This window comes from Phyllobates terribilis, unplaced genomic scaffold, assembly GCF_046119375.1.
Source record: "Phyllobates terribilis strain yellow unplaced genomic scaffold, ASM4611937v1 Scaffold_298__1_contigs__length_2340664, whole genome shotgun sequence".
NCBI classification, from domain to species: Eukaryota; Metazoa; Chordata; class Amphibia; order Anura; family Dendrobatidae; genus Phyllobates; species Phyllobates terribilis.
The window spans coordinates 1,579,280-1,602,430 of NW_027363058.1; positions in this window are offsets into that span (position 1 = coordinate 1,579,280).

The window sequence follows — 23,151 nt, forward strand, 5'->3', positions numbered from 1 at the left end:
ATGGGCCCCACAGTTCACGCTCGAGGCGGTCGGGCCCCACAGTCCACGCTCGGGCCCCACAGTCCAGGCTCGGGGCAGACGGGCCCCAAACTCCAGGCTCGGGGCGGACGAGCCCCACAGTCCAGGCTCGGGGCGGACGGGCCCCACAGTCCGGGCTCGGGGCGGACGGGCCCCACAGTCCAGGCTCGGAGCGGACGGGCCCCACAGTCCAGGCTCGGGGCGGACGGGCCCCACAGTCAAGGCTTGGGGCGGACGGGCCCCACAGTCAAGGCTCGGAGCGGACGGGCCCCACAGTCCTGACACGGGGTGGGCATGCCCCACAGTCCAGACACGGGGATAGTCCCGGGGCAGGCGGCCCCACAGTCCAGACCTGGGGTTAGACCCAGGGCAGGCGGCCCCAAAGTCCAGACACAGGGCGGACGGGCCCCACAGTCCAGACCCAGGGCGGGCGGCCCAACAGTCCAGACCCAGGGCGGGCGGCCCAACAGTCCAGACCCAGGGCGGGCGGCCCAACAGTCCAGACCTAGGGCGGGCGGCCCAACAGTCCAGACATGGGGCCAGACCCGAGGAGGGTGGCCAATTGGTGCAACATGTGCAGTTCCACAGGGACCCAAGATGTAAAGGGGCCACCACCACCTCCTAATCAGGTGAATTGTGCATTATGATGAGCTATGCCAATATACTGATAGAGGGGAACTGTCCAGACCCGAGGCGGGCGGCCCAACTGTCCAGACCCGAAGTAGGAGGTCCAACAGTCCAGACTCAAGGCGGGAAGTCCCACAGTCCAGACACGAAGCCAGGCCCGAGGTGGGCGGCCCAACAGTCCAGACACGGGGCCATGCCCGAGGCGGCCCGCCCAACAGTTCAGACACGGGGCTAGATATACTGTTCTGATAGAGGGGCCCTCTTCTGGCTGTGTCCGCCCCTGACGTACAGATATACAGCAATATGCAGCAGGAGAGACAAGATCCAGGGAGATATCCGATCGCCAGAACTGGGGTCAGGAAGGAATTTTTTTCCCCCCTAGGGGGTTTTCTTCGCCTTCCTCTGGATCTTTGGTTCCAGTGGCTCTCATCAGGTCTGCACTATTCGCAGCAAGTTCTGTAGTCTCTATCGGGCCTGACCTGAGAGTCATTGTGAACTTTAATTTATTAAAGGGCCAGTAATATTTTTATTACAATGTGGCTTATTGCTATTCCAATAAAAAAATTAATAATAATATATTGTGTTGTGTGTTTTATTTGTGTGGACTTCACCCTACAGAAACAATGATGAGAGTGAACGCTGACGCTCAATATTCCAGAACTAGAACCAGACTTGGCTGATCCGGCATATAATAAAGTGTCTGTCTCATCTGCTGTATACATGATGGCAGCTGCTGCAGGACCAGGGAGTATAGAGGGTGCTACATACAGGAGCATCTCACAAAATTAGAATATCATCAAAAAGTTAATTTCAGTTCTTCAATATAAAAAGTCAAAGTCATATATTATATAGAGTCATTACAAACAGAGTGATCTATTTCAAGTGTTTATTTCTGTTAATGTTGATGGTTATGGCTTACAGCCAATGAAAACACAACAGTCATTATCTCAGTAAACTTAAATAATTAACAAAAAACACCTGCAAAGGCTTCCTAAGCATTTAAAAAGTCCCTTAGTCTGTTTCAGTAGGCTCCGCAATCATGGGGAAGACTGTTGACTTGACAGATGTCCAGAAGGCAGTCATTGACACACTCCACAAGGTCCCAGAGTTCCAATTTTAATTTGTTTCATTTCATTTGTTTAGCTGCTGGAGGTCTAGTGTGAAGTTTCCACCATCAGTGATGGTTTGGGGAGCCATGTCATCTTCTGGTGTAGGTCCACTGTGTTTTATCAAGACCAAAGTCAGCGCAGCCGCCTACCAGGAAATTTTAGAGCACTTCATGCTTCCCTCTGCAGACAAACTTTTGGAGATGGAAATGTCATTCTCCAGCAGGACTTGGCCCCTGTCCACACGGCCAAAAGTACCAATACCTGGTTTACACACAACAGTATCACTGTGCTTGATTGGCAGCAAACTCGCCTGACCTTAACCCCATAGAGAATCTATTATAGAGAATCTATGGGGTATTGTCAAGAGGAAGATGAGAGACACCAGACACAACAATGCAGACGAGTTGAAGGCTGCTATCAAAGCCACCTGGGCTTCCATAACACCTCAGCAGTGCCACAGGCTGATCGCCTCCATGCCACATTGCCGCATTGATGCAGTAATTGATGCAAAAGGAGCCCCGACCAGGTATTGAGTGCATTTACTGAATATACATTTCAATAGGCCAATATTTCGGATTTTAAAATAATTTTTCAAGCTGTTATAAAGTATTCTAATTTACTGAGATAATAACTTTTGTGTTTCCATTGGCTGTAAGCCATAATCATCAACATTAACAGAAATAAACACTTGAAATAGATCCCTCTGTGTGTAATGACTCTATATAATATAGGAGTTTCACTTTTTGTATTGAGGAACTGAAATAAAGTAACTTTTTGATGATATTCTAGTTTTGTGAGATGCACCTGTAATAGAGCAGGTCACATATAACTCCAGCCCAAGTGACATCACCAGTGTTTTGGGGGTCGGTCTCTGTGATGGGGGCACTTATATTGTATTGGTCCTATAAAACACACTACCTGAAAGACTGATGACCAGATCACAGCAAAGCAGAATGCAGGAAACCCAGGAAAATGGCTAAATAGGTGCCACAGGGTGCAATAAGTAGCCATGGGCCCCAAGACAAAACTAGGGCCTCACTCAGAAATGAACACAATAGCCCATTTACCAAGGCTGGCTATAGGGAGGAAAGCAGATACTTGGAGGGATTTGTGCCAAATTTTCCACCTATTTATTAGAACAAAGAAAATAGTGTTACAGGGTCAGGATAGGGTTAAAAATCTTGTGAGTTTATTTGTAGTAAAAAATATATAAAAACATCACCATAGGTCGCGATCCTAACCAGAATAATGTTTAACCGCAAATGCGTTTCCGACTTGCATCTATAGTTATTGCAATAGGATAGGACAGATACACAATTCCAGTTAAAGGGAATCTGTCAGAAGGTTTTGCTACGTAATCCAGAGATCAGCATGATGTAGGGGCAGAGAGCCTGATTCCAGCGATGTATCACTTACTAGACTGCTTGGTGCAGTTTTGATAGAATCCCTGCTTTCTCTGTTGTAAATGAAGCAGTGCTCAGAATGTTAAGCCCTGTGTAACCCCGCCCACGCTGGCAGATTCCTGTGTACAAACTGCAAATCAGTGGTGAGGGCGGGGTTACACAGATGAGCCTGACTGGCCTGTACCTGAGACCTAGTCAGGCAGTGATCATCTCCTGTTGATAAAACATGGATTGTATTGAAACTACAACACACAGCCTAATAAGTGACACATCCCTGGAATCAGGATATCTTGCTCTACATCATGCTGCTCTCAGATTAAGTAGCAAAAATCTGCTGACAGATTCCCTTTAATAAAGTACATGTCCTGTTTTGTATCTCCCAGAGCAATGTCATCAGTGTCGCTCACCACCAATGCAGATGTGAGTGGTGCCGGACAACCTCTTTATGTCAAATAATTCCCTGCAGAGCTGGCATCCATCTGAGGAGATGTAACATATCTGTCTGACAGGTGGGGGGAGACGAATTGGTTGATATATCCCACTCTTAGTCCACTTGGCTAAAAAGATGATTTACATCCAGGGAAGAGGGACAGAGGGGCAGGAACACAAGAAAAGCAACGCCGTATTCAGAACAGGGGCATTTACACCAGGTAAAAAATTACATCGTTATGGAAAGTGACAGGTTCTCTTTAAAGGGATTTCAGAAGACTGAGAACACCTACAACACCTGAAATGGATGACCCACATCTCTGGTTTACTCTATTATGACCGGCTATTAATGGAAAAAGTATGGAAATTGGACCAGTCGTGTGCAGGGTCCTCACATACAAAGGTTGAAAAAAAGATGATGGGGCTGGTATCTACTATAGACAAGTTGTGGGGCCGCACATCAACTAGTCCATAAACCTCCTGCAATCAGCAGCAAACCAAAGACAAGTGCGAAGCATCATGCTCCGTGTGCATTACCTAATTCCCTATTAGTTATTAATTTGTGGGGATCATTTGGGACATTAATTTGACTGCTGGTTCTATTAGCTCAATAGGTCCACAGGAATCCTTGATTAGTTTAGGAAAGGGCATCCACTATGGTTACTGGACACATGAAGTCCCCCACAACCACGATACCCATACACAATAGATACAAGGTAGAAAGTCTTGCCCTGTTGAACACTACACCTGACTTGAGGCCACCACATCTTGGTTGTCCAATGTTCTTGCTTCTCTAGGGCTCTTCTCAGATATTCATTATACCAGCTCCCCAGAATACCAAAGCTAGGGTGGGTGACCGCGAGCCCTGGTGGATGTCATAACTGCGGCCACCCAGGGGCAATACTCCATAACAACAATCCCCTGAGGTGGTGTAGGATGTAAGGACCTATTCACACTACATTCAGCGCTGCATTCAGGTCTTTACACAAGGCTTACAACTGAATCCCAGAAATTCAGGATTGTGCTGTCTGAAATGAGACATCTGAAAGCAGAGCAAATGGAGCCTAAAGATTCATACTTTAGGCTCGGTTTGCCTTTGTTCAAACCAATGGAAAAAATCCCCATGTCTACATGTCTGACAGCCATTCCATTCCAGCGTCAGCTGAATTCCAACCACAGTCCACCTCATTCTACTTAATGTGCTTCTGATTAGGTGATCACCTGAACCAAATCTTATGTAACGAGGGAAAGTATAAAAAACACTGCTGTGGTCTTCACAATCCTCTTGTAATAGGACAAGCTGGATGACAAAACAAGTGCTAGGAATAGCCCAAAAGTAATTTGAATGAAAAACTAACTTTTAACCATGCCAAAGGAGTTGAAAAGAAGTCTTGAGTGAGGAAAAGAAGGGCTCAATTCTGGCTTCTCTAGCAGAGGGATACAGTGAGCGTCATGTTGCCTCCATCCTTAAAATTTCAAAGATGGCAGTCCATTACAACAAGGTCAAGCTGCAGACATTGGGGACAACAAAGCTACAGACCGGCAGAGGGCGAAAGCGACTCTCCACTGACCGGGATGACCATCATCTTATTCTAATGTCACTCAGCAACCGCAGGATGACATCAAGTGACCTACAAAAGGAATGGCAAATGGCAGCTGAGGTGAAGTGCACGGCAAGAACAGTTCATAACAGGCTCCTAGAGGCCTCAAGTCATGTAAAGCTAGAAAAAAGCCTTTCATCAATGAGAAGCAAAGGAGAGCCAGGCTGAAGTTTGCCAAAGACCATAAGGATTGGACCATAGAGGACTGGAGTAAGGTAATCTTCTCTGATGAGTCTAATTTTCAGCTTTGCCCAACACCTGGTCGTCTAATGGTTAGACGGAGACTTGGAGAGGCATACAAGCCACAGTGTCTGCACCCACTGTGAAATTTGGTGGAGGATCGGTGATGATCTGGGGATGCTTCAGCAAGGCTGGAATTGGGCAGGTTAATCTTTGCGAAGGACGTATGAATCAAGCCGCATACAAGGTTATCCTTGAAAAAACACTTGCTTCCTTCTGCTCAGGCAATGTTCCCCAACTCTGAGGACTAATTTTTCCAGCAGGGCAATGCCCCATGCCACACAGCTAGGTCAATCAATGTGTGGATGAAGGAGCACCACATCAAGACCCTGTCATGGCCAGCCCAATCTCCAGACCTGAACCCTATTGAAAACCTCTGGAATATAATCAAGAGGAAGATGGATAGTCACAAGCCATCAAACAAAGAAGAACTGCTTACATTTTTGTGCCAGGAGTGGCATAAGGTCACCCAAAAGCAGCGTGAAAGACTGGTGGAAAGCAGCCAAGACGCATGAAAGCTGGGATTAAAAATCATGGTTATTCCACCAAATAGTGATGTCTGAACTCTTCCTGAGTTAAAACATGAGTATTGTTGTTTCTAAATGAATAAGAACTTGTTTTCTTTGCTGTATTTGAGGTCTGACAGCACTGGTTCTCTGTTTCTCTGTTTCTTTTTTATTATTTTGACGATTTCTCATTTGCTGCAAATAAATACAAAATGTTTAGCTTTGAATTTCGGAGACATGTTGTCAGTAGTTTATAGAATAAAGCAACAATGTACATTTTACTCAAAAATAGACCTATAAAGAGAAAAATCAGAGAAAATGAAAATGAGCTGTGTATATATAGATATATATAGATATATACACACACACATTATATACATACACAGATTATATACACACACACATATATATGTGGCGCCCCTGAGGGTTCGGTCGCCACAGAGGTACTGCATCTCACCCAGAGCTGTGGTATCTCACTCTCAGGTAAGGAAGGAGTACAGCTCAGGACCCCAACACCTGCATTCATTACACCACACTTCAGAGGGCGGGGCGAGATTGCTCCTACGGGAGAGCACAGTCCTTGGTCCCTGGCTGGAGTGGGGGGAACCTAGTAAAGGGGTGTGGGTGGAGGACGTAGTTAAGGGGAGCACATAGAAGGAAGATATAAAAAGAGAAACCATCTTAGAAAGACAGATTAGTCTGAGAAGGAAAGTGCCAGGAGCAGAGGCTCTGTAGGAGCTCTTTTCCAGAGGCGGGCCTAGCCAGTGAGGCCCAAGGCTGAGAGGAAGAAGAGAAGGAGAGGAGAGGGAGCAGGAAGGCTCCAGGAACCAGAAGAAAGGATCCCAGGGGTACAGGCAGTGCGAGAGGCCACCCGTACGCCCGAATATGGTGGAGGGGTCAGGCTGCATACAGGGAACTGGTCCCTCAACTAGTAGAATATTGCACGTCTTAACTAGAAACCGGAGGCTGCAGTATTTCATGTCCAGTAGCCAACATTCTATACCAGTCTCACCAGGAAGGTAGCTATATAGGACCCAGGGGACGGAACAGACGTCGCCCGCCAAGGCCCGCAGGTACTGGACTGGGACACTTGGTATGAGGTTCGGGGAGACAGCCAGAGAGAGTACACAGAAGGGGGTCCTGCTATGAACTCCGGAGTTACCTGGGGGTGGACTGAACCCCTCACTGAGTAAATGCAGCACGGCACGGGAAGTTACCTTGACGTCTGTAACTTGGACTGCAATAACCGTGAGTAAAGATCCAGAGGACTGCACCACCTTGTCTGTGTTTCTTGCAGCGCCATCACTCCCTGCAGTACAACGCCCAGCGCAACTTACAACAACATCTACACTGCCCTGGAGCTAGCTCTTCCTGTGGAGAGCCACACCATCCCTGCTGCAGTAACATCAGCTTCAGAGGACGGCTCCGCAGCGGCCGCTCCCTTTAGCCGCAATCCACAGGTGGCGTCACAAACTTTAACATCCTACTAATATTATAAATGCGAAAGTTTGTGAGTATGTATGTTTGTTACTCTTTCACGAAAAAACTACTAGGCGGATTTGTATGAAACTTTACAGTAATATAGATTATACATCGGAACAACATATAGGCTACAATTTGTAATGATTTTATGTAATTTTGGTCGTAATATAACGATACATGTCAATTAAGTCGGAAAAAAATCTGGCCTCTGAGAGTTATCTTGGCGTACGCTGCCTAAACCGTTGGAGTTACACAAAGATGATGCACCGTAGAATTGTTTGTCTTGAATAGTTCTAAATAAAAGTCTGCGACAGCATATATCTACCTTTTATGTGGAAGCCACTATGACCAAAATTGTGAACCATAAATTTAATTAAATTAGATACTATTTTACAATGCACATTTTAGTATATTTATCAAACTTTTTAGTATATTTATCAAACTCTTATATACACACATACACAGGTGATATTTAAATGGCTGATTTACAGCAGTCAGAAGAGATTGATAATACAATCATTTGCCCATAGTGGATGATTGTATAGTGAGGTCACAGTTGCCGCCTGTCCACAGTCAGAATACAGGGGTGATCATATACCGTGGCCAGGTACAAGTGTGGCACAGGGGGTTCACACACGACCCCCAGGGACTGACATTTCCTAGAAACTTTGGCAGCTGTCAGTCATGAGCTCACCCTGATACATTACACTCTGGAAACAGCTGAAGGGAGAAGGATAATTTATGACATTTTCTCAGACTTAAAAAAAAAAAAAAATAGCCCAGAAAACAGCCCATATGTCAGGAACAGGTTACTAGGGAACTACACGTCCCAGCACGGCCTGCCCGCGCCCACAGCCCGGGGGGAGTGTGAGGCTTCCTCCTGCAGGTTGCCCGGGGGCACCGGGCCGTCATTATCCTCACACAGGTGGTCCCCGCCGCCATTGTCCCCCCACATAACACCGTATAATAAAACATGCGCTCACCTGCGCCAGCTGCTGCAGCCGGGAAAGTTCAGAGTGCCTCACCTGGGCGGAGGGGAAGTGACTCACACACGGGGAGGGGCAGTAACCTGAGCGCGGCTCCATGGAGGATGCACACACTGCAGCCTGACAGCACCGGCAGCAGCGCTACACAAATGGCGTCCTCCCCTCCTGTGTGCAGCACAGCCCTGTGTGTGTGCAGCGCAGCATGTCACCCACAGCACCAGCAGGCTGCTCTCAGCTCCCACAGAGCACTGGGAATGGTTGCTATGGGTAACCGCGCCACAGCTGCTCCTCATAGACCAGTCATATACAACTGATATCGTCTGTACAGCGATCGTAATATAACTAATTAGATTGTTTTAGTATTTTGTTTGAACTTTACTAAGTACCTATTTTGTAATTAGTACTTATAAAAATGCCGCGAAAGCGTAAGTCTAACATTTCGCAAAGCTCTAATAAAGCCCGAGCTCTGAAAATAATTAGACGTGATGAGACGTCTCAACAAGCCGAGCAACGAAGGCTTGAGCAGGCGGTGCGTTGTGCGGCACATAGAGCTGCAGAGACTCCAGAACAATCCCAAGCCCGACGTGAACGGAATGCGGAGTTTTTGGCATCTCAACGGGCTGCTGAAACTCAAGAACAGTCCCAAGCCCGACGTGAACAGCATGCGGAGTATCTGGCGTCTCAACGGGCTGCTGAAACTCAAGAACAGTCCCAAGCTCGACGTGAACAGCATGCGGAGTATCTGGCGTCTCAACGGGCTGCTGAAACTCCAGAACAGTCCCAAGCTCGACGTGAACAGCATGCGGAGTATCTGGCGTCTCAACGGGCTGCTGAAACTCAAGAACAGTCCCAAGCCCGACGTGAACAGCGTGCGGAGTATCTGGCATCTCAACGGGCTGCTGAAACTCAAGAACAGTCCCAAGCCCGACGTGAACAGCATGCGGAGTATCTGGCGTCTCAACGGGCTGCTGAAACTCCAGAACAGTCCCAAGCTCGACGTCAGCAGCAAGCGACTTACATGGCGTCCCAAAGAGCCACTGAAACTTATGAAATGGCCGAATCTCGCAGACGCACTGTTGCTGAAAGGGCAGCACAGCAACGTCAAACATTTACAAGAAATACATGGATATTGTTTCATAAAGCTGCATTTGAGTATGACGAGACTCTTTATTATGAAACTCACAAGCTTATAAAAATAGAAGCAATGACCATAGATTGCAAATATTGCGGAGCTCTTAAGTGGAAAGAGGAAGCAGCAGGTATGTGTTGTTTGGGCGGGAAAGTAGCTCTTCCTTATATAGACGAGCCAGTTCAACCTTTAAAAGAGCTTTTCTCTAATGAAACTGATGAATCTTGCCTTTTTCTAAATAATATAAGAAAATACAACATGTGCTTTCATATGACGTCTTTTGGAGCAGATCAAATTGTCTCAATGCCAGGGTTTTGCCCGACCTTTACAATACAAGGACAAGTATACCACCGTATCGGTTCTTTAATTCCTACGTCCATTTCGCAACCACAATTTTTACAAGTTTATTTCATAGGTGACGAAGAAGAACAAATCAACAGGCGTACTGAGTGCGTGCAAAGCGTAGATAGAAACATAGTTAAAAAATTACAACGAGTACTTCACGACCACAACATTTTGGTGCATGAATTTAAAACGGCTAGAGACAGAATGATCAATGACGATCATTTCAAAGTAGTGATTCACCCAGACCGTGTACCACGTGGTCAACATGAGAGACGATTCAATGCCCCTACTACAAATGAAATAGCTGCTGTAATAGTTAGTAGCGAACAAACTATGTCTCGGGACATCGTTGTGCAGCCGCGCGATGGCATGCTCACTAGGGTTCCCGATACACATAGATTCTATGACGCTCTCGAGTACCCAATCATTTTTTGGAAAGGACAAGAGGGGTACAGCATTGATATTCCTCAGATAAATCCAATTACCAAACAAGCAATGCCAAGCAAAAAGGTGTCCTGCAAAGATTTTTATGCCTTTCACTTGATGGTCCGTCGCAGCGATTTTAATTTGATGCTTAAGTGTAGGCTCCTACTTCATCAGTTTCTGGTCGACATGTATGTAAAGATGGAAAGTGAGCGCTTAAGGTTCATTTCTTTAAATCAAAAAAAACTGCGCGCAGAAAATTATATTCACTTGCAAGATGCAATAAGAAATTATGCGGATTTGGATCCAAATAACTTAGGTCAGATGGTGATTCTCCCGTCATCATTTGTAAATAGCCCGAGATACCTACACGAATACACACAAGATGCGTTCACATACGTACGTAATTATGGGAGGCCTGATTTATTTATTACAATGACTTGCAACCCCGCTTGGCCAGAAATCACCAAAGAGCTTATGGCTGGTCAAAATTCAACGGACAGACAAGACTTAACAGCTCGAGTATTTAGAATAAAAGTACAGAAGTTGGTAGCTCTACTTACAAAAGGTAACATATTTGGTGATATGCAATGCTTCATGTACTCGATCGAGTGGCAAAAGCGAGGTTTGCCTCATGTGCACTTACTGCTGTGGTTAAAGGAAAAATTGCATCCGAACCAAATTGACGAAATCATATGTGCTGAGATACCAAACCCAGAAACCGATCAAAAGCTCTATGATACAGTGACAAAGAATATGATTCACGGGCCATGTGGTACATTCAATTCTTCATCGCCATGCATGAAGGAAGGAAAATGTGTAGCGCCGGCGTCCCTGCCCTCTGCTAGGCAGGTACGCTGTTCCCCTCACCCCTCTGCTCCGAGCCCGGCGTCCTCCTCCCGCTCTGCTGGCAGCGCGCGCTCCTTCCCGGCCACTGTGCTTAGGGCGCGCGCGCGCTCCCTCCCTCTTAAAGGGGCCGCGCGCGCCGTCCTAAGGAGTCCCCGGCCAATGGCCGGAGGACTTCACCATATATAAGGCACCTCCTCCAAAATGGAGGTGCCCGAGCAATGTTGTTGCACTGTTCACTACTCTGCTTCAGCCCTCAGGTCCCGTTGCCAGTTACCAGCCAGTTACCTGCCAGAATCCTGCCAGTTTGCTGTCTGTTTCCTGCCTGACATTCCTCCTACCTGCTTGCTAGCCTGAGGTCCGACGGTCTGCCTTCCTACTCCTGTCAGTCTGTCTATGGACCAGCTTGCCCGCTCACCTGGGAGCGCACATCTGCTACCTGCCTGCCAGCCTACCTGGAGGCTCCGCTGTCACGTGCTGTGACCACCTGCCATTCCAGAGACTCCTGCCCGCTCACCTGGGAGCGCACACCTGCTACCTGCCTGCTAGCCTACCTGGAGGCTCCGCCGTCACGTGCTGTGACCACCTGCCATTCCAGAGACTCCTGCCCGCTCACCTGGGAGCGCACACCTGTTACCTGCCTGCTAGCCTACCTGGAGGCTCCGCCGTCACGTGCTGTGACCACCTGCCATTCCAGAGACTCTCGCTTGCTCACCTGGGAGCACACATCTACCATCTGCCTGCTAGCCTACCTGGAGGCTCTGCCATCACAGGTCGTACCTACCCTTTACCCAGAGACTGCCCCGGTCACTTGCCGTGACCTCCTGCCCGTTCATCCAGAGACTGCCCCGGTCACTTGCCGTGACCTCCTGCCCGTTCATCCAGAGACTGCCCCGGTCACTTGCCGTGACCTCCTGCCCGTTCATCCAGAGACTGCCCCGGTCACTTGCCGTGACCTCCAGCCCGTTCACTCAGAGACTGTCCCGGTCACCTGCTGTGACTGCCTGCCCGTCTTCCCTGGTCGCCACCCGCTCCCTTACAAGGACCGCCCACTTGTATAGTAGCTCAGAGGTTCCGCCTCCCAGACCCGTTACAGTTTGCTCGGGCCATGGAACCCGGTGACACCCAAGCTCCCTCACTCTCGGACCTGTGTCATGAACTGTCCTGTCAGAGGTCCCAACAGGAGTCCATCCTGGGTCACCTGCGGAATGTCAATTCTCGCCTGGACACTCTGACTGCTCCACCAGCAACCACCGCCAGTGCCATGACTCGCAATCCGGCAGCTCCGCTGCCCACCAATACTATGGTATCCTACCCCGGACCCCGGCTTTCTGCACCTCCTCGCTTCGGAGGCGACTCCGCTCAGGCTCGGGGCTTTATAAATCAGTGCACCCTGCACTTTGAACTCCTGTCCCACCAGTTTAACTCCGACCGGGCCAAAATTGCCTTCATCATGTCCCATCTCACCGGGGAGGCCCTGGCCTGGCTAAATCCTCTATGGGAGAGAGGAGACCCCCTGGTGTCCGACTTGCCTGCCTTTCTCACGGCTTTCCGGAAAGTCTTCGACGAACCTGGACGGAAGACCTCATCCGCATCATCTCTGCTACGCCTCCGTCAGGGAAGTCTCACCGTGGGCCAATATGCCATACGGTTCCGTACCCTTGCCTCGGAGCTGGCCTGGGATAACGACGCTCTGGTATCTGTCTTCTGGGAGGGTCTGTCCGGCCGTATTAAAGATGAACTTGTCAGTCGAGACATTCCTACCACTCTCGATGACCTAATAACTCTTGCCACCCGGATTGACCTACGGTTCCAGGAGCGTGCCAAAGAAGTCACCCGTGAGAGGAGGTTTCCACGTCTAGCTCCTACTTTTCAGAAATCCGTCACTCCCTCCGTTTCTCCCCAGGTACACTCTCCTGAGCCTATGCAGGTCGACCAGACCAAGATGGTCAAAACCCGTCAGGACTTACGCCGTGCCGAGGGGAGCTGCTTCTACTGTGGCAGTAAGGAGCACCGGATCCGTACCTGCCCGGAGAGGTCGGGAAACGCCTGTGTCTAGGTTCGCTCAGAGAGGCCGACCTAGACAAGAATAAATCCTCTCCATCTCTGCTGCTGTCAGTCTCAATTATCTGCGGGGAGAATCGTTTTTTCGAACTAGCCCAACTTGACTCTGGAGCGGCCGGGAATCTTATTTCACAGGCCCTGGTAGAAAAATACCGCATTCCCACCAAACCTCTGGCTATACCATTATCTGTCGCTGCTGTGGATGGGGGCCTCTTACCACGTCCCATCCAACTCATCACCGAATCCGTAACTCTGCAGGTGGGAATGCTGCATTCTGAGAGCATCTCTTTTCATGTTCTGCCTGGACTCTCTCACGCCCTCTTACTAGGTCTACCTTGGCTCCAGAGACATGCACCCGTGCTTGACTGGCAGACCGGAGAGGTCCTTCGCTGGGGACAGGACTGTCATAAGACTTGTTTGGTTCCTGTTCATCCCGCCCGTCCTTCTCCTACCCCAACTAATCTACCTGGACTTCCGATTCCCTATTGGTCATTTGCTGATGTCTTTAATAAAAAGGAGGCAGAGACATTACCCCCTCATAGACCATACGACTGTCCTATCGACCTGTTACCCGGTGCTACGCCTCCCCGTGGGCGTATTTACCCATTGTCCGCTGCGGAGACCCGGTCAATGTCCGAATATATTGAGGAGAATTTGGCCAGGGGATTCATCCGGAAATCCACCTCCCCGGCGGGAGCAGGCTTCTCTTTCGTAAAAAAGAAGGACGGCTCTCTCCGTCCCTGCATAGACTATAGAGGCCTTAACCAGATCACGGTGAAGAATAAGTACCCCCTTCCGCTCATTCCAGAATTATTTGATCGTCTGAGGGGGGCTAGAATCTTCACCAAACTGGACCTCCGTGGGGCGTACAACCTGGTCCGTATCCGTCAAGGGGATGAATGGAAGACTGCATTCAACACCCGGAACGGCCACTATGAATATCTGGTAATGCCCTTTGGTCTCTGTAACGCTCCTGCCGTCTTTCAAGAGTTGGTCAATGACATCTTCCGGGACCTTCTCTACTCCTGCGTAGTGGTGTACCTGGACGACATCTTGGTCTTCTCTCCGGATCTCCAGACTCACCGGAGAGACGTTCGTCAGGTCCTGCTCAGGCTCAGGCAGAATCACCTCTTCGCTAAATATGAGAAGTGCCTCTTTGAGCAGACCTCGCTTCCGTTTTTGGGCTACATTATTTCTCAGACCGGCCTACGAATGGATCCAGAGAAACTGTCTGCCATCGAGAAATGGCCCCGACCGGAGGGGTTGAAGGCCATTCAGCGGTTCCTGGGCTTCGCCAACTACTACCGCCTCTTCATACCGCACTTCTCTTCCCGGACTGCCCCAATTTCCGCGCTCACCCGTAAGGGCACTAATCCCAGAGAGTGGCCACCCGAAGCAGAGGAGGCCTTTCTTTCCTTAAAACAGGCCTTCTCTTCCGCCCCGGTGCTGCATCGCCCAGATGGCAACAAGCAGTTCTTCCTGGAGGTTGACGCCTCCTCCTCTGGAGCCGGAGCGGTACTTACCCAAAAATCATCTTCCGGGAGAATGATAACTTGTGACTTCTTCTCCAAACTCTTTTCCTCTTCTGAGCGCAACTATTCCATTGGAGATCGAGAGTTATTGGCCATCAAGCTGGCATTGGAGGAGTGGCGTTACCTGCTCGAAGGGGCTCTTCACCCGGTAATAATTTACACTGACCACAAGAACTTGGCTTACCTCCAGCATGCCCAGAGACTTAACCCGCGCCAAGCTCGGTGGTCCTTGTTTTTTGCTCGCTTTGATTTTATTCTTCATTTTCGCCCGGCTGACAAAAACATCAAGGCGGATGCCTTATCCCGATCCTTTCTGGTGTCTGATCTCGAGGAGGAACCGAAACACATCATCGATCCTGCCAGAGTAATGCAGGTGGCTCCCGTGAGTCTAAATCGTCTCCCTCCCGGTAAGACGTTCGTATCAGTACCTGATCGGGAGAAGATCCTACACTGGGGTCACTCGTCTAAACTAGCTGGCCACGCCGGTCAGAAAAAGACCCTCCAGCTTATTACCCGGCACTACTGGTGGCCTACCCTGCACAAGGACGTAATAGACTTTGTTTCTGCCTGTGTGTCCTGCGCCTGCAACAAGGTTCCGAGACATCTGCCAGCCGGTCGCCTCCTTCCGCTCCCAGTACCTGCTGCCCCCTGGCAGCATATAGCAATGGACTTTATAACTGATCTCCCCGTCTCTGCCGGTTGTACGGTCATTTGGGTGGTCGCTGACCGCTTTTCCAAGATGGCTCATTTCGTTCCCCTGCCAGGCCTCCCGTCTGCACCCAAGCTGGCTAAAGACTTTATCCGCCACATCTTCCGTCTTCATGGCCTGCCCCTCCACATCGTGTCGGATCGTGGGGTACAGTTCACCTCACGCTTCTGAAGAGCCACTTGTAAACTGCTAGACGTCACCCTGGACTTCTCCGCTTACCACCCACAGTCTAATGGTCAAGTGGAGCGGATCAATCAGAACCTGACCAGTTACCTCCGGCACTTCGTTAATGCCCACCATTCAGACTGGGTGGATCTCCTGCCATGGGCCGAATTTTCTTACAACAATCACGAGAGCGAATCTTCCTCCAAATCCCCGTTTTTTGTTGTCTTCGGTCAGCATCCTCGGATCCCATTTCCCGTCTCCACCTCGGTGGACAACCCGGCTGCGGAATCTCTTGTTAACAAATTTTCCTCCATATGGGAGAGTACCCGATCCGCACTCCTTCTGTCATCCGAGCGTATGAAAAGACATGCTGACAAAAAACATCTGGATCCTCCTCAATTCCGTCCAGGGGATAAGGTCTGGCTCTCGTCCAAGTATGTCCGGCTCAAGATTCCTTCCTATAAGTTAGGGCCTCGGTTCATCGGTCCTCTGGAGGTCATCAGTCAGATCAACCCGGTGGCCTATAAATTGAAACTCCCGGCCAACTTGCGGATCCCTAACTCCTTCCATGTATCTCTCCTCAAACCTGTGGTACTTAACGAATTTGAGGTAGAGAACATTCTGGCCACCAAAAGGGTAAGAGGGAAGACCCTTTTTCTAGTAGATTGGAAGGGGTTTGGTCCTGAAGAGAGAACGTGGGAGCCCCGGGAGAACATCCATGCCCCTCTCATCCTAGCTAAATTTCTCTCTGGCCTAAAAAAGGGGGGGCATAAAGGGGGGGGTACTGTAGCGCCGGCGTCCCTGCCCTCTGCTAGGCAGGGACGCTGTTCCCCTCACCCCTCTGCTCCGAGCCCGGCGTCCTCCTCCCGCTCTGCTGGCAGCGCGCGCTCCTTCCCGGCCACTGTGCTTAGGGCGCGCGCGCGCTCCCTCCCTCTTAAAGGGGCCGCACGCGCCGTCCTAAGGAGTCCCTGGCCAATGGCCGGAGGACTTCACCATATATAAGGCACCTCCTCCAAAATGGAGGTGCCCGAGCAATGTTGTTGCACTGTTCACTACTCTGCTTCAGCCCTCAGGTCCCGTTGCCAGTTACCAGCCAGTTACCTGCCAGAATCCTGCCAGTTTGCTGTCTATTTCCTGCCTGACATTCCTCCTACCTGCTTGCTAGCCTGAGGTCCGACGGTCTGCCTTCCTACTCCTGTCAGTCTGTCTATGGACCAGCTTGCCCGCTCACCTGGGAGCGCACATCTGCTACCTGCCTGCTAGCCTACCTGGAGGCTCCGCCGTCACGTGCTGTGACCACCTGCCATTCCAGAGACTCCTGCCCGCTCACCTGGGAGCGCACACCTGCTACCTGCCTGCTAGCCTACCTGAAGGCTCCGCCGTCACGTGCTGTGACCACCTGCCATTCCAGAGACTCCTGCCCGCTCACCTGGGAGCGCACACCTGTTACCTGCCTGCTAGCCTACCTGGAGGCTCCGCCGTCACGTGCTGTGACCACCTGCCATTCCAGAGACTCTCGCTTGCTCACCTGGGAGCACACATCTACCATCTGCCTGCTAGCCTACCTGGAGGCTCTGCCATCACAGGTCGTACCTACCCTTTACCCAGAGACTGCCCCGGTCACTTGCCGTGACCTCCTGCCCGTTCATCCAGAGACTGCCCCAGTCACTTGCCGTGACCTCCTGCCCGTTCATCCAGAGACTGCCCCGGTCACTTGCCGTGACCTCCAGCCCGTTCACTCAGAGACTGTCCCGGTCACCTGCTGTGACTGCCTGCCCATCTTCCCTGGTCGCCACCCGCTCCCTTACAAGGACCGCCCCATTGTATAGTAGCTCAGAGGTTCCGCCTCCCAGACCCGTTACAAAATGTACCAAAAAATATCCGAGGAAGCTTTTAAAAGATACTCAAACCAATGACAAAGGTTATCCTTTCTTTGTACAGGCGCAGAGCACCAGAGAATGGTGGACGCACGACGATTATAAAAACCCGTAGAGGAACACAGGAAATATTGGTGGACAATAGCTGGGTGGTCCCATATTCTCCACTCTTATCAAAAAATTTTAATTTTCATTTAAATGTAGAGTTCTGTAATACGGTACAGGCGATAAAATATATTTGTAAATATATTAATAAGGGTAGCGACAAGGCTATTTTTAACATCCGCCAGATAGGGAATGTTAACATTGACCCAAGAGATGAGGTGCAGACCTTTAGAAACGGCCGATATGTTAGTAGTAACGAAGCAACGTGGCGGATCTTAGGTCTGCCTCTGCACGAGAGACACCCAACCGTCACTCATCTCGTGATTCATTTACCCAATGGCGAGAGGGTTTACTTTATGGAAAATAATTTTAGAGAGAGATTAGAAGCACCACCTAAAACTACACTAACTGCATTTTTCCTGTTGTGCCAAAGTGATACGTTTGCAAAAACATTACTTTACATTGACGTGCCTCGCTACTATACTTGGAATGTGGCTCGGAAGCAATGAAAACGTCGTTTACAAGGAACACCTGTCGATGGCTGGCCAGGTGTGAAGGCAGGAGACGCTCTAGGTCGCATTTACACGGTGCACGTTAGCAATTTTGAATGTTATTGCTTGCGTATGCTGCTGAATGTAATAAGGGGTCCAACCAACTTCTCGGATTTAAAAACATTTGAAGGTCAAGAACTTGCAACTTTTCGGCAGGTGTGTGAGAAGATGGGGTTGTTGGAAGATGATAACCACTAGGATACCACCTTAGAAGAGGCCGTGCTATGTCGCTCCCCGGCGCAAATAAGAGAGCTGTTTGCCATATTGATATGCACTTGCGGTTTATCCAATCCTCTACAACTCTGGCACAAGTATAAAACTGCGTTATCAGAGGATATCATGCACATATTTGAAAGAATGGATCACGTTAACGATGATCTCTGTTTCAATGAGGCGTTGGGGCTTATCGAGGACAAAATATTAATAATTTCTGGAAAGAAATTGTCCGATTTTAGTCTACCCTCACCGCGGCGTAGAGGAGAGCTGTCAAACGAGTTGATAAAAGAGCTAAGCTATGATACCAACCAGTTAGACGCTCACGTTTGCGAAACTGAGCCACGTTTGCTACCTGATCAAAGAGAGATTTATCACAAAATAGTAGGACGAGTTAAGAATGGTGAAGGCGGACTTTTTTTCCTTGATGCCCCGGGTGGTACAGGAAAAACGTTCTTGCTTAATTTACTTTTAGCAAAAATTCGTAGCGGTCATAACGTTGCATTAGCTGTGGCTTCCTCTGGAATTGCTGCAATATTGCTAAGCGGTGGACAGATGGCACATTCAGTCTTTAAATTACCTCTTAATCTGGTGAACGAAGAAACCCCATCGTGCAATATCAGCAAGAGCAGCGCCCGTGGCCTCCTGTTGCAACAGTGCAAACTAATCGTGTGGGACGAGTGCACAATGTCACACAAATGCGCCATCGAAGCTCTTGATCTTTGTCTACAAGACTTACACAGTAAACAAACAATAATGGGTGGTGTGGTTGTTTTATTGGCTGGGGACTTTAGGCAAACTTTGCCTGTCATCGAGCGAGGCACTGCAGCAGACGAAATTAACGCAGGTCTGAAATCCTCATATTTATGGACCAAAGTTGAAAAGCTGCACCTCACCACCAACATGCGTGTCCAGTTATTCAGTGATCTAGAGTCGGGCGCGTACGCTGAGAAACTGCTCGAGATCGGTGAAGGTCGAATCGAAACTGACGAAGAAGGTATGGTTCTATTCACTAACCAATTTTGTCATGTTGTGGATTCGGAAGACGCACTTATTGCTCAAGTTTTTCCAAATTTGCAACAAAACATCCACGATGAAAATTGGCTATGTGAAAGAACTATACTAGCACCAAGAAATGAAACAGTTGCGAAAATCAATAAAATTATCTTGGACCAAGTAACCAGCGATGCAACAACCTACAACTCCATCGACACAGTCATGTCATCTGAAGACTGTACGAGCTACCCCGTCGACTATCTTAACTCTTTGGAGCTATCCGGGGTCCCATCTCATAAGCTCGAATTAAAGGTCGGTATACCCGTTTTTTTAATGCGCAACTTGGACGCCCCGAGATTATGTAATGGCACTAGATTGCGAGTCACTGAACTAGGCAGGCACATTGCAAAGGCCACAATTTTAACTGGAGAAGCTAAGGGTGAAAATATTCTTATACCACGCATCCCAATAATACCCAATAACTTACCCTTTAATTTCAAACGTTTGCAGTTCCCACTTAAAGTTGCATTTTCAATGACCATCAATAAATCGCAAGGGCAAACTTTGAAGGTAGCGGGGATACATTTAGGCACGCCCTGTTTTTCCCACGGTCAGCTATACGTAGCTTGCTCACGTGTTTCTAAATCGCAAAATCTACATATTTTCGCTGAACGAACGAAATCAAATAACATAGTTTACAGGAGTATATTGCAGTAAAAACACATAGATAAATTACCTGCAGACGTCCATTATTCCAATTACATACTAATTCTTTACTAACACGAACAATATTAAACGCAAGTAGCTTCAGTCCGTCCTGTTTATTAATCAGTGTTTAGTAATCCGTTTGTGATGAAATTTGATATGGATAATTTCAAGCCTGGGGAAGGACATAGGGCTACTTTTTATAAACACACCATACAGGCGAAGATTATATAAAACTGTAAACCTGATTGACTGACACACCTAGCGGTCAACGCACAGCCGAAACCACTGAACTTAGCATCTTGAAATTTGCAGATAGGTTCTATTATAGCTTAAATGAGCACTAAGAAAGGAATTTTGATAATTTCACCCTCAAGAGTTTCCCTCTTCATATTATAGGGGTTCAAAGATTGTATGGAATCCGTCAGTTTTGAAGTTAGACATCTGAAATTTTGGATGTACGAGTAACTAAATGAGATTATTTTTTTTTACTCTTAAGATTATTTTTTTTTACTATTAAGATTATTTTTTTTTACTATTAAAATGATCTGTCATGAAACTTAATGTGGCAGACCAAATTAAGCTAGTGTTTTAATATTTTAATAAAGGCTGTGGCCAATCTTTTATCCACCAAGTCAATGTGTCAAGCAGTATTTGTTAAGCGCTGTGTAGATAGTTAGATTAATGTGTAATGCCTTTGCAATGTATCTGTAAAAATCGAAAGCTATGCTATGGCTCTGTATGGCATCTGATTTTTTTTACGCACCCAGACTTGAATGTGCGAGTCTCATCTGATTTATAGAAGAAACCAGAGCACGCTGCACTATTTTTCTCACACAAATTCAGTGAAAAAAAAATGTCTCATCTGCACTGTGTCACTGAATAACAATGGTCCGAGTGTGGTCCGTTATTTCAACAGACAGCACCCGGACCAAAAATACAATCCTGTGAATGAGCCCCAATCCTGGCAAGAAATCAGACATGAATTGCAGCAGCTGCTTACTGATGGTCTCCTGGCCAATCTCCTGCCAGCTTCCAGGATTTAAACCACAGAGAGGAAGCAGTCAGCAGATTGTGTGCTGTGATGAGGGCCTTTATGAGAGGGTGTAAAGATGGCAGCTGTGATGACCAGGGTAAGTGGAAGTGTAGCACCCTGAGGATTCGGCTGCTACAGGGGTATTGCACCTCAACCCAGAGGTGTGATATTCCACTCCCGGGTAAGGATGGAGTGTGGATCTGAGCTCGGTAGGCTGCATGCACTACACACATCCCATTTCCGAGGAACAGGCCGACGGTACTCCCACTTAGAAATGTGCAGGTACGACCGAGTCTGTTCCTGGCTGGAGTGGGAGGGGGGTGGTACATCCCAAGTAGTGTAGGGGCAGATAGGGGGAGCAGCCTGGGTAAAGATAGGAGCTCATTGGGTGCTGGTCACCTGAGCTCACACATAGAGGGTGTATATAAGGTGGGCACCATCAGAGAACAGGGTCAGTCAGTCAGTCAGTCAGCCTTTGCAGAGGAGTCAGAGGAAGAGGAGCAGAGAAGCCCTAGAGAGAGAGAGAGAGGAGAAAGAAGGAAAGACCCAGTGAGGGGACAAAGAGAGGACTCTGAGAGCCCAAATTCAAGCTACGGGTGAAGAGTCGGCATCAGGGTACCGGAACCCAAGCTGGTGGGGGCAAAAACACACCCCAGCCAGAGACTGGAGGCCGTGGGCAGCGTCTGCCACGGCCACCCACCACATCCACCACGAAGGCATACCACGTGGAGGGTCAGGGAACCCAAGGCCAAGGGTCACCCAACAGAAGGCCCGAGGGAGCTGGACCTGGGTGGATCAATAGTGGGGACGGCCAGAGAAAGGACAGAAGGAGAGCTCAGGGTCACGCTCCGGACTCGCTTGGGGGTTGGCTGGATCCAGGACCTGGTGGACGCAGCACGGCTCGGGAGGTCACTTGAAGCTGGAGTGACCGGAACATCAGCAGTGAGTAAATACCCTAAACTGCACAACCCGACTCTGTCGTCCTTTAACACCTATGCTGCACCACCACAACCCCCATCCTCTGCACCTGACCCCCTGAGGCTATACCCCACCCGTTGGGGGTTATACCACCAAAAGCTGCACCTACACCATCAGCCTCAGCGGACCCTGCTGCAGCGGCGGCCATAGTGACCGCAATACAACGGGTGGCGTAGTCGACAATAAAGAACTTTATAACATCTGTAGGACTGCCACATACAACTGAGTTTGACACCCTGGGCACGGACCGGGTCACAGCCACTCGGAAGACTACAACTCCCATCTGATCCGGCTCCGGATATTCCCCCTAAAGAATATGGCCCAGGGGGCGCGTCAACTTTGGCGTAGTCGGCAGGATCTCGTGCCCGCAACACCCGGGTACTGCGTGCCTGAAGAAAAGAACGAATTTACCTCAAAAAGAAGTCTCCTGTCGGTTCCGGAGGGTCCATGCCATCGGACTCCATCACAGGTCGATTCCAGCCGGTTGTCCGCCATTAACAGCGTTTTCCCGCCATCTGCAGAGTTTCCCGCCACTGGGAAGCGATTCCCGCCATTTCCAAAGGTTTCCCGCCTTGGAAGAGCGGACGCCATTATGGGCGTGCCAGAGGGTGGTGAGAGGCCGCCTCCCATCGTGGGCCAGGACCGAAAATGGCGCCAAAAGTGGAAACCGCCCCCACCAACAGAGACTGTGATGCTAGAGGTGTCTGTCAGCGTGAAAGAACAGCCCCTGGAGCTGACAGTCACCAAGTGGCCCCGGGACCGCCCTCGAAGGGGGAGGAGACGAAAGAAGAGAACAAAGATGGGTGCCGCCTGGAGCAGTCTGGAGCGAGCGCACCCGGAGGCAAGAAGCCTGGAGAAGAATATCGGAGGAGCTTACCCGGAGATGGCGAGAAAGCAGAGCAGCACCGGCCCGTTGGCCAGGAGCCTGCTAGAAACAGAAGAGGGAGAGCAGAGCAGCACCGGCCCGCTGGCCAGGAGCCTGCTGGAAACAACTGTAGAAGAGCAGAGCAGCACCGACCCGTTGGTCAGGAGCCTGCTGGAAACAACGACCCCACTAGGCCTAGTGGAGGTCCTAG